At 42.4% G+C, this 17,338-nt stretch overlaps 1 pseudogene; it reads right to left on the minus strand.

Annotated features, from left to right (window-relative positions):
- Nucleotides 1-2,373: 2,373 nt before the first annotated feature.
- LOC118801296 lies at nucleotides 2,374-7,360 on the minus strand (annotated as a pseudogene).
- Nucleotides 7,361-17,338: the final 9,978 nt, after the last annotated feature.

The following is a 17,338-nucleotide window of genomic DNA, read 5'->3' on the forward strand; positions in this document are numbered from 1 at the left end:
GCCATGGAGATAACCATTAAACATGGCGGACCATGAGTGAAACATCTAGAATGTGTTGTTCTCAGACCCTTACACTACTCCTTCTTGTTTCTACAATAGATTAACAGATTTGTAAGGACACAGTAATTATTAATGTGATATAAATGACATTTATGAAATCAGTGACAAATATATTACAACTACTGTTAACATTAGAATTATTTGGGTAATTCATAACTGCAGCAATAGTGCAAAAAAATCTCTTACTTTTTCTGCCCACATACTGTTTGGGAATCTACTGCCTAGGAATCAATTGAACTCTGCAGTGCTGTGAAATCATTGCATCTATGGATAAAGAATGTTAAATGTTAACTTAATCTGAGCAACATAGGAAACGTTTACACATTTTTGTCCTATGGTTAAAAAATCCATGTACTTTTTATGTGTTACAATAATTGCATTTTAAAAGTGCCTTTACTGTAGAAAGGCATCCAAAAAAAGAAATTATAGAGAAATTGTTTTAGTTTTTAGGAATTATTTATATGTAAAAATATTAAGCAATTACAGAATAAAATTCAGTATTCATATGAAACTTCAAGTAGATTTGATGTTCTTCTCAGTGATGGCAATGGACAGCTCTGGGAAGAGCAGGTTATCTCCCAGTGTGTTGCCTGGAGGTAATCAAGACGGCACAGTATGAAATCCTCTTCTGAACCAAAGCAATCCCAGTATTTCTTTCCTTGAAATCTTGGAAAGTTACTAAACCAATCTAAAGTTACTAAACCACAAAATCTTCCCCTCTGTCCACTACCTGTTTGTGAAATGGCTATGGACTTTAAGAAGCCAGTCAATCCACTGGTCTTAATTCTTTAGAGAGTCTAGTTCCTCTACAATTTTGAGACATTTCTTCATTGACAAGTGGATGGTATATAAGAGGTTATCCACAGTGCATATATTGGTCAACTGAATTGTCTTATTCTCAAATCTACCTCTCCCTGACCAAGGAGAGCAATTTTTATTTGTCTCAGTTGCAGTTTTTGACAGTGGAGCAGTAAAGTATTTTGGCTTTTTCCTGGGCAATCTCTTATGCCACTTTTCTTCTTGAATGAAAGGCTCTTGTTGGGAGTGATCTTCTTCAGTCATAGTGGTGTCCTTCAGTCCTTTCATTTTCTGATCTGCTGATTTTCTTTTGTCTTTTAGGACTCACCAGTGTCATGCCATGTATTCTACCCACAACAAACTCACGCATTATCTGTAAGAAATCTCCAGGTCGGCGGTGTAGCTGGTTTCTTAGAACAATTCGTTTTGTTGTTCGGAACCAGTTTTCATTTGTATCCCAAGTTTTGTGAAATTGTTTTAACATCACTCCTGACCAAAGGGGTATGGTACCCGTATAACGTTCCAACAAATCCATCAGCTCAGGGCAATAGTTTGAATTTTCAGGACATGTTCCATCATCGTCATCAGCTTCAAACTTTGATCTCTCATGTGCATGCTGAAAAACAATGGCCAACACATCTGCAAAAGGTGAGCTTTTCTTTACCCCAACTCAACTTGCTCATGTGATTCTCCATCAGGGCAAGTGTCCACCTCACTAGTACCCAGTCTGTTGATTGGTTATCAATGGCTTTCTTCAGAGCTCTTAAACTCTGCTTGCAATAATTTGTCTCCTTTCTTGACATGAAAACACGCACAATTCTTCTGAAAAGAATCTTCATTTGGGTCAGTGAGGCTGTATTTAACAGAAGACTAAACGAGTAGAGGAACAGATCCTTTATTGATTTCTTTGCCTGAACATTGGCAATCTTGACAGACATGAGTTTCATCATGTGAGCAGAGCATATCAAGCAAGCAAGCAAAATTTATTTATATAGCGCTTTTTACATCAGGTGTTGTCACAAAGCAGCTTTACAGAAAAATCAGCATTACAGAAAGAAAATCTGGGTCCAAGCCCCCATGAGCAAGCCAGTGGCGACAGTGGCAAGGAAAAACTCCCTAAGAGAAACAGGAAGAAACCTTGAGAGGAACCAAGACTCAGAAGGGGAACCCATCCTCCTCTGGTCGACACCGGATAGCAAACATTGTTAGTAGTAAAGTATTATAGTATTATAGTATAAAGCAGGAAAAACAGGTGGGGCAATGGTTAATTTGATTAGTTTATGATTATGCAGCGGCAGCAGCAGCATCTGAGGGTGAGGATTGCACAGTGTTGTACAGCAAGAAGCTTAATGGTCAAGCCGGTCCAGAAGGCTGGCCAGCAGTGGGCACCCGATCAAGGCAGAAGAGGCAGCAGCATCAGACGCACAGGATGGGCAGCTGTTCAACTCGGCAAAAAAAGGAAAAAAAACACACAGAGTTAGTTCTGTAATGAGTGACTGATCACAGATTACAGTATTAACAGAGCAGCAGAGACTCTGTCAGGTCTAGATCTGACAGGCAAAACCAATTACCAAAGACTTGACTATACAAGTACGTTTTTAGCCTAGACTTAAAGACTGGGGCTGTGTCTGAGTCCCGAACATTAACAGGAAGACTATTCCAAAGCTGGGGGGCTTTGTATGAGAAAGCTCTCCCCCCCTGACGTAACTTTATTAATTCTAGGTTCTAATAGTAAGCCAGCACCTTGTGATCTAAGTAGGCGTGATGGTTCATAGTATGAGAGAAGTTCACTCAGGTACTGAGGGGAGAGTCCTTTTAGAGCTTTATATGTCAGTAATAGAATTTTATAATCAATGCGAAATTTAACTGGCGACCAGTGTAGGTTTGATAAAACTGGGCTGATATGGTCAAACTTTCTGGTTCTAGTAAGAACTCTGGCTGCAGCGTTCTGGACTAGGTGAAGCTTGTTAAGGCTTTTGCTCGGACATCCAGACAGCAGGGGATTACAGTAATCTAGCCTTGAGGTAATAAATGCATGAACTAACTTTTCTGCATCCTGTAGAGATAATGCATTTCTTAATTTAGCAATATTGTGGAGATGCAGGAAGGCTGTTCTAATAATATTAGTTATATGTGCGTCAAAGGACAGATAGGATCTATCACGACACCCAGATTTTTTACAGATGAGCTTGATGCAACTGAGAAATTGCTAAATTTAAGTGTAAAATCAGACAATTTGTTTCTAGCTGCTTTTGGACCAAGAAGAAGAACCTCTGTTTTATCCGAGTTAAGTAGGAGAAAGTTACTCGACATCCAGTCTTTTATGTCTTGTATACAGTCCTCAATCTTGCTAAGTTTAATTTTATCATCCGATTCGCTTGATATATATAACTGTCATCGGCATAGCAGTGGAAATTTATGCTATGTTTACTGATAATGGTGCCCAGTGGTAGCATATATATTGTGAATAATATAGGTCCTAAAACAGAGCCTTGTGGAACACCATACTTTACTTTTGCGAGGAAAGATGATTCACCATTTACATTAACAAACTGATAGCGATCAGTGAGGTAGGAACTGAACCAGGAAAGAGCTATTCTTGTTACCCCTACAAGATTTTCTAGTCTATCTAGTAAGATAGCGTGGTCTATTGTGCCGCACTAAGATCAAGGAGGACTAGCAAAGACACATTTCCTTGGTCAGAGAATAATAAGAGATCATTTACAATTTTCACTAGTGCTGTTTCTGTACTATGATGTGGCCTAAAACCAGGCTGAAATTTTTCATGTGTATGATTCCTATACAAATAAAGAAAAAAAAAAGCTTAATTGTTTTGCTACAACTTTTTCCAAGATCTTAGATATGAAGGGGAGCTTAGAGATCGGTCTATAATTTGATAGTTCGCAGGGATCGAGGTTAGCTTTCTTAATCAGTGGTCTAATTGCTGCTAGTTTAAGAGTTTTTGAGATGTATCCAAGGCTAAGAGAGGAGTTTATTATTGACAGAATAGGCTTGGTTATTTCTGGCCAAAATTTCCTTGAGTAAACCTGTAGGAATCGGATCTAACATACAAGTAGATGATGTTGCGGAAGAAACAATTTTAACTAGTTCATTTTCTTGAGGTAAGGTAAACGATTCCAGCCTCTCTGCAGTGATTATAATATTCTCAAGATTTAGACTGGCATTATAAGGCAGCAGGTTTGTAGAGTTTAATTGTGTAATTTGAATTTTCTGCCTAATTATTTCAATTTTATCACTAAAGAAATTCATAAAATCATTGCTGCTATAGGCTAATGGCATCTGGGGTTCCCTAACTGTTTTGTTCTCCGTTATTTTAGAAATTAGAACTACTTTAGAAGATTAACACAATAACATGGTGATGAACGCACATTACCACTAAAGTGAATTTCATATGAGATTAAGTAATGATCTGAGACTGCTGTGCTCTGGGTGAGAATGGCTAAGTTATCTATGTCTACACCAAAGGTCAGAATTAAGTCTAAAGTGTGGTTGCGGTAGTGTATGGGCCCCTTTATAATTTGGGTGAAACCTACGGAGTCTATGATAGATATAAATGCCTTACTTAGTACATCTTGAGGATTGTCAAAGTGGATATTAAAATCTCCAACAATTATTATTTTACTTGAAAACGTTATTAAACTTGATAGAAACTCAGAGAATTCCTGTAAGAACTGAGAATTCGGCCCTGGTGGCCTGTAGACTGTAATTAGTGAAAAGGAATTTTTATTTGTTCCTTGATCAAGTATATTAAGTAAAAGAACTTCAAAAGAAGAGAATTTATAGCCTACATTATGGCTCACGTATAAAGCTTGAGTATGGATGGTTGCTATACCTCCACCCCGGCCGCTAACACGAGGGCTATGTGCATAGCTGTAGCCTGGGGGTGTGGCTTCGTTTAGACTGAAGTATTCATCGGGTCTAATCCACGTTTCTGTGAGGCACAGAGCATCAAAATCGTGATCAGTAATAATTTCATTTACAAAGACGGCTTTAGATGTAAGAGATCTTATGTTAAGCAGTCCTAGTTTTAGACCAAAGGTGCGGTCATTGCAAACTGGTATAACTGGTCTGATATTAATCAAGTTACTAGAGCAAACTTTTCGAGGATTTTTGATGCTTTGTTTTATTCAGGGAGCAGACAGAGTCTCAACTGGGAGGAACCTATGTGGCGTCTCAAGGCAGTTTGCAATATGAGCATTGGTATTTATAGAATAAGTATTTTTATTAGCACTTGCCTTATTTACAGTATAAGTGCTAGCAATTGCCTTATTTTCAGCAGTAACACTAGCATTATTAGCTGTAGCATTTCTATTTTTGCCACTACTTATGTGGCCTTCGCTTTATAGTCAGTGGATGGCCCTCTCGATGTTCCGTGACAGAACAACAGACCCCAGATGACTAGAGTGAAGCCCATCCCTCCGGTAGAGCACTGGCTGTTCCAAAAATGAGGACCAGTTGTCCATGTAGCCCAAGCTGAGCCACGGAGCCAGGACTGCAGCGCAAATAGCCTGCTGAAACGCTCGGATCCCCTCCTGTATGTGGGAAGAGGTCCGGAGATGACGATCCTGGTGTCCGTCTTCTCCATGGCGGTGTCCAGTAGCATCTGGTAGTGCTCCTTCAGGACCTCATTGCGTCGGTCAGAGATGTTGTTGGTCCTGACATGGATAACCACGGTCCCTAAGGCGTTGCGTCTGCTGAGAGTCCAGGGGAGACGCTTGGCTATGTCTAAAACGTGCACCTGGAAAACAAGAGACAGTGGCATGGTTGTTTATACCTTTTACTTGAACATGGCGGAAAATAGAGCTACCGATAACATAAGCTGAGTCCTGTGTAGAGACGTAGGTGAAGGCATAGGCGGTAAACTGAGGGCAGTGAAACGGTTGCAGGAGGTGAAGATCAGCTGGGGTGGTAGTGAGGGTCTGCAAGGCCCTCTGCAGCGCTGGCGTTCCCAGGGACCATGTGAGGCTGGCGTGAGAATGGCGTCTCCCGGTGTACGAAAAGACGAGGCTGACGCAACCACAGAGGGGGAAACTTCCCAGGCGGCTTCAAGCTGTGACTTCTGCTTCTTCAGGAGGGCGGTGATCTGCCGTTCCAGCTGGGCTAACTCTGAGCTCAGTGCCTAGTGAGCTTGTTCTTGGTTGGACGCCATGTTGAGTGGGCTGAAGAAATATCTGTGTGAGAGAGAGAGAAAGAGAGAGGGAGAAAACAAAATAAGAGTGAGAGGCGTGAGACATGAGGGGGTTAGCAGCCTGCTAACTGCTAATTCTTTAGGTGAGAGTTGAACGCTGCTGATATGCTGCTCTCTGTCGCTCGCAGTGACGTGCTCTCTGTCGCTCGCAGTGACATATATGGATTACTGTGAAGTTGCAGTGCTCTTTCTGCTGGCAAACTAAGAAGCACCTTCTTAAGTAATCTTGAATTTGTTAAAAACGTGTAACTGCATGTATCATGGCCCAACTAAAATCAATTTCCACCTTTTGTGTTTGCAGCTGAATCTTAAATCCGTTAAAAAAATCTCTGCCCAAACAGGCTAGCTAGTGCTGGATTGTTGGAGTGTTCTGATCAGAGCTAAGCATCTCTGCAACTGGAAGAGTGGTTCTGGTTGTGGACTGTGTTGATATGCACAGTGTATAATACAGAATATTATGCTGGCAGTAACATGGCTTTGATACAACTGTTCCAGTGGAATCAAGGTAAAGCAGGCAGGCTTTTGGAGATCTCTCAAGAGATGGAGCTGTGCAGCATCATACATATGTATTATGAAAGGACATAAACTGACATGTTGTAAACTGCTGTGCTTGGTGATTGCAGCATCTTGTAAATTCTGTATTTGAAGACACTCCAGGTATTCATTGGGATTACAGCGATTTTCCAGTTTTTTCTCACTGGAAATTTTTTGAAGAATTGGAAGTGATGGGATATATGTCATGTTGCCATGAGATATTCTGTCTTCATCAGCATTTGCTATTTTCTTGGTGTGCAAATGCATTGGTGTAAATTCACCAAGTTGTGCTTTTAACGTTTCCCTGTCCTGATTTTTGCAGTGTCTCCGATGGAATTCCTCCAGAGAGTGTTGAATATTTCCTGTTACCTCTACCCTTACAACTACTTCACTTTGGTTCTTCTGGGGCTTTTCAGTTATCAAAAGCTTGTAAGTAGTGCAGCCACTGAATTTGCACACTGCTCTTCCTTGCCAGTATGGACAATTTTTCTTTCGGGTAAAATTTTTTTTTCACACAATTATACTCGATTATAGGCCAAAACACAAAATTTATTGACCTCAGAAATGTTTCTTGCCATAATGTCTGTCCATTCGCCCTTTAGAATCCCCCTTCATTTGCCACCTGTCCTCCTTCTGGCTTTATTGTGTCCCACTGTGATCTGGACAGGGCAACCGTAAAATGTGAGGGACAGGTTGGTATGGTCTTTTTCAAGCTCACTTGTTCAGTGACATTTTCTTCTTCATCATCCTCATCATCATCTTGACTTTCAGCAAAATGCAACTTCTTTTTCATCTAACTGAAATAATCGCTTTCTTGCATTTGTTTTAGCTGTGGCTGGTTTTCCCTTCACCTTTTGAGTACATTCTGGGCAGTACCATGGAGAAATCACACAGATGTCCTCTATGCTTTCATAACCCACTCATATAGGGTGAAACCAATCTTTGCAGGCCTCACACTGCGCGTATGGCTCTTTCAGGTCATTAATCGTTTTACAAACACAGAAAATGTGCTTTGTGTCATTAGCTGAAGTAGCTTGTTGAGCTTCACTTGGAGTGCTCTCCTCAGAATCAGCCTTTTTAACCAGACAGACTGCTGCCTTTGCTCTGGACTTTAAATGTCACCTGTCCTCCTGCCACATTTGATAAAGCCATTTTCTAATGTGCAACTTGTTATTCCAAACATCAGTTGCAGTTCTACCCCATACAGAGTCAGGGTTTCTGTAGCCTTCATGATCTAACACTGTGAGATTTCTTTGAAACAGGCTGATAATTTTCTTCTCTGTTTCATTTTGATTTCTGAAAAATTTTCAAGGCATGCTAAAGAGAAAAAATATAAACCGTACTCGATAGCCAAGGCACCACCACCATTGTCGAACTCTGTGCGCTGTTTGAGGTCTTTGAAGTGGTTTTAACGCGATTCTAATGTAACAAACTGTTAGTGATGACGAAGATAAACGGCCATCCAAGATATTCTGAAATCAACGCATTGTCTAGGGAAATAAAACGATGTGCAGTAACACAAAGGAAAAAAAATGAACAGCGACACCCATTGGTTTAGGTTTTTCACAACATAGCTGTCGCACATAGTATAAGTATATGCATGTATATAAGTGTCGGGAGGTTTTCGGTTGTACCATAGTTTATTGTTTGAAAGGTTATATAGGCTACAAGTCATGTTCTTATGGCATGCATGGCATCTAAAGGCTGTTTTTTTTCATGCTGGTGTAATTCACTTTGTATAAAATTGTCTGCCAGAAGATAAACTTTATAATATGAGTAAAAAATAAGTAATTTGTAGTTTATAGTTCATAAATAACTGAAAAGTAAAGAACTTAAAAAATTGGTGCTAAAGCCTTATGTGGCTTTTTACAAAAACAAAGAAAAGTAAATATTTTCTGAGTAGAAAAGGAATACAAGAAAACAAAATTCCTCTTATTAAAAGCAGTGGTTTAGGATGCTTTCCGTGATGTGGAGGAAGAATTTTTGTATGCTAGTATGTTTCTATTTTTAGAGAATTGTAGGTGTCACACAGCCTCCGAAACCCCTTGTAGATTCGGACTCGATCTCCCAGAATCCTCTGGGAGATCACATGACTTCTGATCTTCCCGTAGGTGATAAGACTAAAACAGACTCAATATCCCAGGATCCTATGGGAAGTCACATGACGTCTCATGTGACACCGCGCTCCTATCAGCGCTCTAACTCTCCAGAGTATTGATGTGATTCACCTGTGTTATGTGTCATATGATATACTTAGTATAGTATATAAGCCTGGGCTTTAGCTTAGTAAAGTTGCGAAGTATTGTATCCAGTTTGTGACCTACTGAGCGTTTATTCTATTGTTGTGTATTTCGTGTATGACCTTTGCTTATTGTTTTCTCGTCTCTGCCCTTTTTGCTCTGCCCTTTGGACTTGGTTGCTATTGTCTCTGATTTTTGATTATGACCACTTGCCTGTACCTTAGACCACGCTACTGCTTTTCCCTTTTTGGATTGTTGCCTTGGCTGAACTTTGTCTCTTTCCTGTGCCTTCCGGATCTGAACTCTGCCTGGTTATCGACTGCGACTTTGAACTCTGTTTCTACCAGTAAAGCCCTTTCTGTAAGTTACATCTGCGAGTGTCTGACCGCGTTTGAAACCTTACAGAATACTTCGCCTACAATGCAGATGGCGGATTCAGGGGCTTTCCAGAAGGCTCTTGCAGAGCAAGGACAAATGCTTGGAAGACACCAACAGGTATTGTCGGGTGTTACCCAGTCGCTAGAGTCATTAGCACAACAGCAGTCTGACCAACAGGCACAACTAGCCCAACTCGTTGAGAGTGTGAAGGGACTAACTCTGCAGTTACAGAACAGGAGCCTAGTTGAAACTGAGGTTAATGTAAATCACGCCCCATTTCAGGCTGAAGCTTCGCAAGCTGCCTTCCCCGTCAGCAAACCTGTTAAGTATGATGGTAATCCCGATAAGTGCCATGGATTTTTGTTACAGTGCTCAGTCTATTTCGAAAATTCTCCCGGTAGCTCTCATCAAGCGAAGATTTCATTTATAGTTTCTCGTTTGACAGACAAGGCTCTAGAGTGGGCAACTGCTAGTTGGACTAATATTCAGCGCCTATCATACTCGCAATTCATCAAGGAGTTTAAAATTGTCTTTGATCATCCGTATGAAGGCAAAGTTAGCGGCGAACTGTTGTCAAAACTGCGTCAAGGAAATCGCTCTGTAGTAGAATACTCATTGGAGTTTCGCACCTTGCCTGCGAGTAGTGGCTGGAATGAGGCCGCTTTATTGGTTATGTTTAGACAAGGACTGAATTCCGATATTTTAACGGAATTAGCTTGCAAGGATGATGACCTGAACTTGGACCAGCTTATCACTCTCACCATTCGAGTAGATCATCTCCTGCACTACCGCAGCAAGACAAAGACGGAGAAAAGTCCCCGAAGACTACAGCCACGTGGAAGAGTCACTTCAGAAACACTGGACACCTCTGAACCTATGCAATGTGACTCTTCCCGCCTATCAAGAGAAGAGAGACAGCGGAGGATGCAGAATAATCTGTGTTTGTACTGTGGTGGTGCCGGACATCAACTTCGTGAGTGCCGAGCCAGACCACACATGTGTAAGGCGCCTACCCCTGGACAGCACGTGGCGAATACTCCACGTGCTAATGTGGTGAGTGTGCCCACAAAGGGGTTGGTCTCTAAGTCCTTCATTTTGTCTGTAACAGTTTACTGTCATCAACAATCTCTTGTTGTCTCAGCCCTATTAGATTCAGGAGCAGAGGGGAACTTCATCAATGCGCGCCTGCTGGAAAGACTTCTAGCCCCTGTGGAAGACCTGAAAACCCCGCTGAAGGTGGCTGTACTGGATGGAGGACCTGTGGGAATCGGAACCATCACACAAGTGACTCAACCCCTGTCATTGCAGACCAGTGCTCTCCACAAAGAAACTCTATCCTTTTTGGTACTTGAACATTCAGAGTTTGAAATGATATTAGGTCTGCCCTGGCTAGAAAAACACAATCCATCTATTTCCTGGTCTGATCACAATATCCTCCGATGGTCTGATTATTGTCTACAAAACTGTATCGTCCAACCCAAAATTTCTCTCTGTTCAACCTCCATAGAAAGTCCTAATGCTAGTAGTGTTATTAACATCCCACCAGAATACGCAGACTTAAAAGAAGCATTCAATAAGAAAAATGCTACTAAACTACCCCCACACAGAGAATATGATTGTGCGAATGAGCTAGTTGATAATCCTGTGTTTCCTAAGGATAGAATCTACCCCCTGACGCAAGAGGAAGAAGTGGCTTTAGATGCCTACATACAGGAAGCCTTAGAACAAGGGTTCATACGACCCTCCACTTCTCCCATTGCTTCTAGTTTTTTCTTCATTAAGAAGAAAGATGGCGGACCACGTCTGTGTATAGATTATCGTGCACTCCACCAGGTAACCAAAATGTACCCGTACCCTCTTCCATTAGTTCCGGTAGCTTTAGAACAGCTGAAAGGCGCCAAGTATTTCACTAAACTTGACCTCAGAAGTGCATATAATTTAATTAGAATAAAGGAAGGGGATGAGTGGAAAACTGCTTTTATGACCACTAGGGGGCACTACGAATACTTGGTTATGCCCTTCGGACTCTCTATCGCCCCCTCGGTCTTTCAGGCATTTATCAACAACGTGTTAAGAGACATGCTAGGGAAGTATGTAATTGCCTACCTCGATGATATCCTCGTATATTCATCTGATAGAGCCACACATGTTCACCAAGTTCGTTCAGTATTAGAACAATTATTGCACAACAATTTGTTTTTGAAGGCTGAGAAATGCGAATTTCACCTAGAATCGGTTTCATTTCTAGGATATATCATTAGTGCTCAGGGCGTCCTCATGGACGACCATAAAGTCGATGCAGTCATTCAATGGCCTGCTCCCACCTCGGTAAAGGAACTACAGAGGTTCCTAGGGTTTGCAAATTTTTACCGTCGTTTCATTCGCAATTTCAGCACTATAGCAGCTCCGTTTACATCATTACTAAAAGGAGGTCCAAAGAAGCTTAGGTGGACTGAGCAAGTAGAAGAGGCTTTTAAGCAGCTGAAGGGGGCTTTCACTACAGCTCCCATTCTTAAACACCCAGACCCATCGGAGCCTTTTGTAGTGGAGGTAGATGCCTCCGAGACAGGTGTAGGAGCTGTTCTGTCCCAACGATCTGGTAATCCTCCCAAGTTACACCCAGTTGCCTTTTTCTCCCATAAACTATCACCTACAGAGAAGAATTATGGTATTGGAGATAGAGAACTACTAGCAGTAAAACTGGTGTTAGAAGAATGGCGACACTGGCTCGAGGGAGCAAACTATCCCTTTGTAGTTCTCACTGATCATAAAAACCTTGAGTACCTCCGTAATGCCAAACGCTTGAATGCTCGCCAAGCCAGATGGTCGTTGTTCTTCTCTCGTTTCAACTTTAGTATTACTTATAGACCAGGCTCTAGAAATACTAAAGCAGACGCCCTGTCTAGACTTAAGCCAGATGACGGTTCCGTTACTCAAGCAGACACTCCAGAACGCATTCTTCCCCCAGAAGTTTCTATTGCTTCTATTAGATGGGAGATAGACGAGGCCATTACGAAGGCCTTAACTCAAGTGTCCGTGCCTAGCCAGTGCCCCCCAGGCAAGATATATGTACCAGTCCCCTTCCGTACGCAACTTGTTTCTTGGGCTCATTCATCCATTTCATCGGGCCACCCCGGAGAAACTAGAACACATCAGTTGTTATCACACCGTTATTGGTGGGAAACAATGCACAAGGACATTCACACCATGATAGCATCGTGTTCTACATGTTCCCAATGTAAAACGCCCAAGACCTTGCCTGCTGGTAAACTAATGCCTTTACCGGTGCCTAATAGACCCTGGTCACACCTCGCTGTCGATTTTGTGACAGATTTACCAGATTTACAAGGCTACACCACTATCCTGACGGTCATTGATCGCTTTTCTAGGGGGGTTCGATTCACTTCCATCCCTAGCGCATTTCAGACAGCAGAAACATTGTTTAATCAGGTATTTAGATTATTTGGCATACCGGAGGATATTGTATCAGACAGGGGACCCCAGTTTATTTCACAAGTCTGGGCAGCTTTCTTTGAGAATTTGGGGGTCTCCATCAGCCTTTCCTCCGGGTATCACTCTCAGTCAAACGGACAATGTGAGAGGATGAACCAGGCACTAGGAAAATTTTTAAGAATATTCTGCCATGAGAATCCTACAGACTGGTCTCGTTTCCTGGCATGGGCTGAAATAGCACAAAATTCTCTTACCAGCTCTACGACTGGCATGACTCCCTTTCAGTGCTGTCTAGGATACCAACCTCCTTTGGCACCATGGACTGGTTCTCCCTCGGACGTTCCCGCAGTAGACTCGTGGATGCAACGAAGTGAAGAAGTTTGGGAACAGGTGCATCAACGTGTTGAACACGTGTTACAACGGAACAAGGAACAAGCGGATCGACACAGGAGCGACACACCAGTATTTCAACCAGGTGATCGAGTGTGGTTGGCAACCAGAGACTTCAGGAACCTAGAGGGAAGTAGGAAGCTGAACCCTAAGTATATAGGACCTTTCAAAGTGGTTAAACGCATTAACGATGTAACCTATAGATTAGATTTACCTCCCCGATTTAGAGTCTCACGGTCTTTTCACGTGTCTCTTCTGAAAGCTGTCATTCCAGGGTCATTGGATGAGGTCACGCCAGATGCCACGCCTTCCCCGCCAGACATGATAGATGGGGAGCCAGTCTACGCCGTCCGTAAGCTGCTGGACTCTAGGAGGCGAAGGGGGATACTACAATATCTGGTAGACTGGGAGGGTTACGGCCCAGAGGAGCAGTGCTGGGTTCCTGCACGGGACGTCTTGGACCCAGGGCTCATTGCGGAATTCCACAGCCGACATCCCGAGAAGCCTGCTCCTCATCCTAGGGGTCGCCCGAGAAAGGGTCTCTCCCGCTCTCTCCCTGATCGTCGTAGGGGTCCTCGTGAAGGAAGCCCGTCTGTCCAGCGCTTCGGCGGTTCTGGTTCTGCCCCTGTTCGGAGGTCTGGCGGTGGCCGGTGTGGTCGTCCTGGTCGGCCTCGTTCCGCGGCCTCCCGGGACTCTTTGGGGGAGGGTACTGTCACACAGCCTCCGAAACCCTTCGTAGATTCGGACTCGATCTCCCAGAATCCTCTGGGAGATCACATGACTTCTGATCTTCCCGTAGGCGATAAGACTAAAACGGACTCAATATCCCAGGATCCTATGGGAAGTCACATGACGTGTCATGTGACACCGCGCTCCTATCAGCACTCTAACTCTCCAGAGTATTGATGTGATTCACCTGTGTTATTTGTCATATGATATACTTAGTATAGTATATAAGCCTGGGCTTTAGCTTAGTAAAGTTGCGAAGTATTGTATCCAGTTTGTGACCTACTGAGCGTTTATTCTATTGTTGTGTATTTCGTGTATGACCTTTGCTTATTGTTTTCTCGTCTCTGCCCTTTTTGCTCTGCCCTTTGGACTTGGTTGCTATTGTCTCTGATTTTTGATTATGACCACTTGCCTGTACCTTAGACCACGCTACTGCTTTTCCCTTTTTGGATTGTTGCCTTGGCTGAACTTTGTCTCTTTCCTGTGCCTTCCGGATCTGAACTCTGCCTGGTTATCGACTACGACTTTGAACTCTGTTTCTACCAGTAAAGCCCTTTCTGTAAGTTACATCTGCGAGTGTCTGACCGCGTTTGAAACCTTACAGTAGGTAAACCACATAAACACAAAACACATAAAAATAAATAGACACAAAAAATGAATAGTAAAAATGTGCCTCCAAATTTTGTATTGCTTTAAATCTTTTCTTAAATCTTTAAATCTTATTTATGATGGGTCAATAGCACACACTTTTCAGAGTGGCTCATAATGGCTTGATTCCACTGCAAGTATTCCTCCCAGATAATGTGAAATGATCATCAAAGACAGTCACTCAGTATGCCATGTTGCGAGTTGGCTCTAGCTCATTATCATCAATGCCTTCAAAGATTTTTTTTCTTTAAGTTATCTACATAGATTGTGGCCCATAGCCATTAGAACTGACAAAACCTATATAGAATTTCAGCTTCCTATTTATTTTCCTGTGTGGAACATTACTCTGGAAAAAAATGACCAGGTATTTTATTTTATTAAATCAGCTTGGGCGAGGCTAAAACCAGGTTTTCCTTACAGTGGGAGACTGCATCTCTATCTAGGATATGTAATTATCCTGGCCCAATTTGAATAAGGTCTTTAATATCTACCTGGATTTTCATCTTCCTATTCATTTCATTGTGTGCATTACTGCTCCATGTGCCATGTTGCCAGTCATTTTTAATACACTATATTTCCAAAAGTATTCAGTTGTCTGCCTTCACACGCATACAAACTTGCGTGACATCCCATTATTAATCCATAGGGTTTAATATGATGTCAGCCCTTTGCAGCTATAACAGCTTCAACTCTTCTGGGAAGGCTTTCCACAAGGTTTAGGAGTGTGTTTATAGGAATTTTTGACCATTCTTCCAGAAGCGCATTTGTGAGGTCAGACACTGATGTTGGACAAGACCTGGCTCACAGTCTCCACACTAATTCATCCCAAAGGTGTTCTATCGGGTTGAGGTCAGGACTCTGTGCAGGCCAGTCAAGTTCTTCCACACCAAACTCGCTCATCTATGTCTTTATGGACCTTGTTTTGTGCACTGGTGCGCAGTCATGTTGGAACAGGAAGGGGCCATCCCCAAACTGCTCCCACAAAGTTGGGAGCATGAAATTGTCCAAAATCTAAGAGGCCGTGCCCAAATCCTGAAAAACAACCCCACACCATAATCCCCCCTCCACCAAACTCTACACTTGGCATAATGCAGTCAGACAAGTACCGTTCTCCTGGCAACCGCCAAACCCAGACTCGTCCATTGGATTGCCAGACGGAGAAGCGTGATTCGTCACTCCAGAGAACACGTCTCCACTGCTCTAGAGTCCAGTGGCGGCGCTTCATACCACTGCATTCGACGCTTTGCATTGCGCTTGGTGATGTAAGGCTTGAATGCAGCTGCTTGGCCATGGAAACCCATTCCATGAAGCTCTCTACGTTGTTCTTGAGCTAATCTGAAGGCCGCATGAAGTTTGGAAGTCTGTAGCGATTGACTCTGCAGAAAGTTGGTGAGCTCTGCACACTATGTGCTTCAGCATCCCTCTGTCATTCTCTGACCCCACTCTGTCATTTTACGTGGCCTACCACTTTGTGGCTGAGTTGCTGTCGTTCCCAATCGCTTCCACTTGGAATATTTAGTAGTGAGGAAATTTCACAACTGGACTTGTTGCACAGGTGGTGTCCTATCACAGTACCACGCTGGAATTCACTGAGCTCCTGAGAGCGACCCATTCTTTCACAAATGTTTGTAGAAGCAGTCTGCATGCCTAGGTGTTGGGCTTTATACACCTGTGGCCATGGAAGTGATTGGAACACCTGAATTCAATGATTTGGATGGGTGACTGAATACTTTTGATAATATAATGTATATTAAATCAGCTTGAGCCAAGCTAAAACCAGGTTTTCATGTATTCAGCTAATATTTTGTTTAGCATATTTCAGCATCATAACAAATGATGTATCAGCTTGTCCACTACATACAACCTGCTGAGCTGTAGTGAAATTTTCAGGCCTCTGTGTATCAATAATATTTAATACCATACACTTGTAGCCAAGAGTTGCCATGTGCCAGCACAGCAGAGTCACTTACATGGCAGTGTGTTTTACACTGAGTGTGGTTTTTAAAACTTAAACAGCACTGCTGGGTACAGAATATTCTGGCAATCAGGAATTTGTGGCCAAAAGTGGTCATGTTTCCAGAAACGGACCACTGATGAAGGTCTTACCATTGTAACTGGGTGCCAAAGCCTTGCAAGCATATTTAAATAAAAAACCATAAGTGTGTGGATGATTATGAAGCAGATTGTGATGATGTCAGAGGCCAGGACACATCACCAAGACAGTCTAAGACATTACACCTCATTAGAGAAAGACATTGTAAGATATTAATAAATGAATAGACTTACCTTGATTCGAGAGAAATGGTGGAACAGGGGTTTCTGTTTTCTTATAGGAGCTGAGTGACGTCACAGCTATCCTGTAGAGAAGGAGCAAAGCAGGAGTAAAACCTGTAGAGCTAATAGAGACTTAATTAAAGCTGTAGCTAAATGTGAATGTGAATGAACCGGTATAGAATTGAGAAATGACCATGTAAATATTGTTGATGTTTTATATGTGTATGTTATTGGTTGATGGTAAACCGATGGTGTATTGTCACCCCTGTAATCTGTATTCTTGTGTTCCAGCCTCAATTAGGGTGGGGCTTAGACTATGAAGCCAGACTATAGGGGTTACTGGGGGAGTAAAAGTGTAGGCTCAAGAAAGCCATAGTGTGTAGTCTGTATAGCCGATTTAGGTACAGAAGTCTCAGGTTTAGGCTGTGAGTATGAGTGACTGCCGGATATTATCTGAGGAGCTTATGGAATCACCTTAAAAACTAGTTTTGTTTTTAAACCTCCAGCACTGCTGTAAACATGTAAATATCTTCTTTTCTTTTTGTGTGATTGACATGTAATAAATGATTGACAGCACCTGAACTCACCTGGACAGGTGTGTTACATTACTTGAAGGGGAACCCAA

This window comes from Colossoma macropomum, unplaced genomic scaffold (genome assembly GCF_904425465.1).
Source record: "Colossoma macropomum unplaced genomic scaffold, Colossoma_macropomum, whole genome shotgun sequence".
In the NCBI taxonomy this organism is placed as follows: domain Eukaryota; kingdom Metazoa; phylum Chordata; class Actinopteri; order Characiformes; family Serrasalmidae; genus Colossoma; species Colossoma macropomum.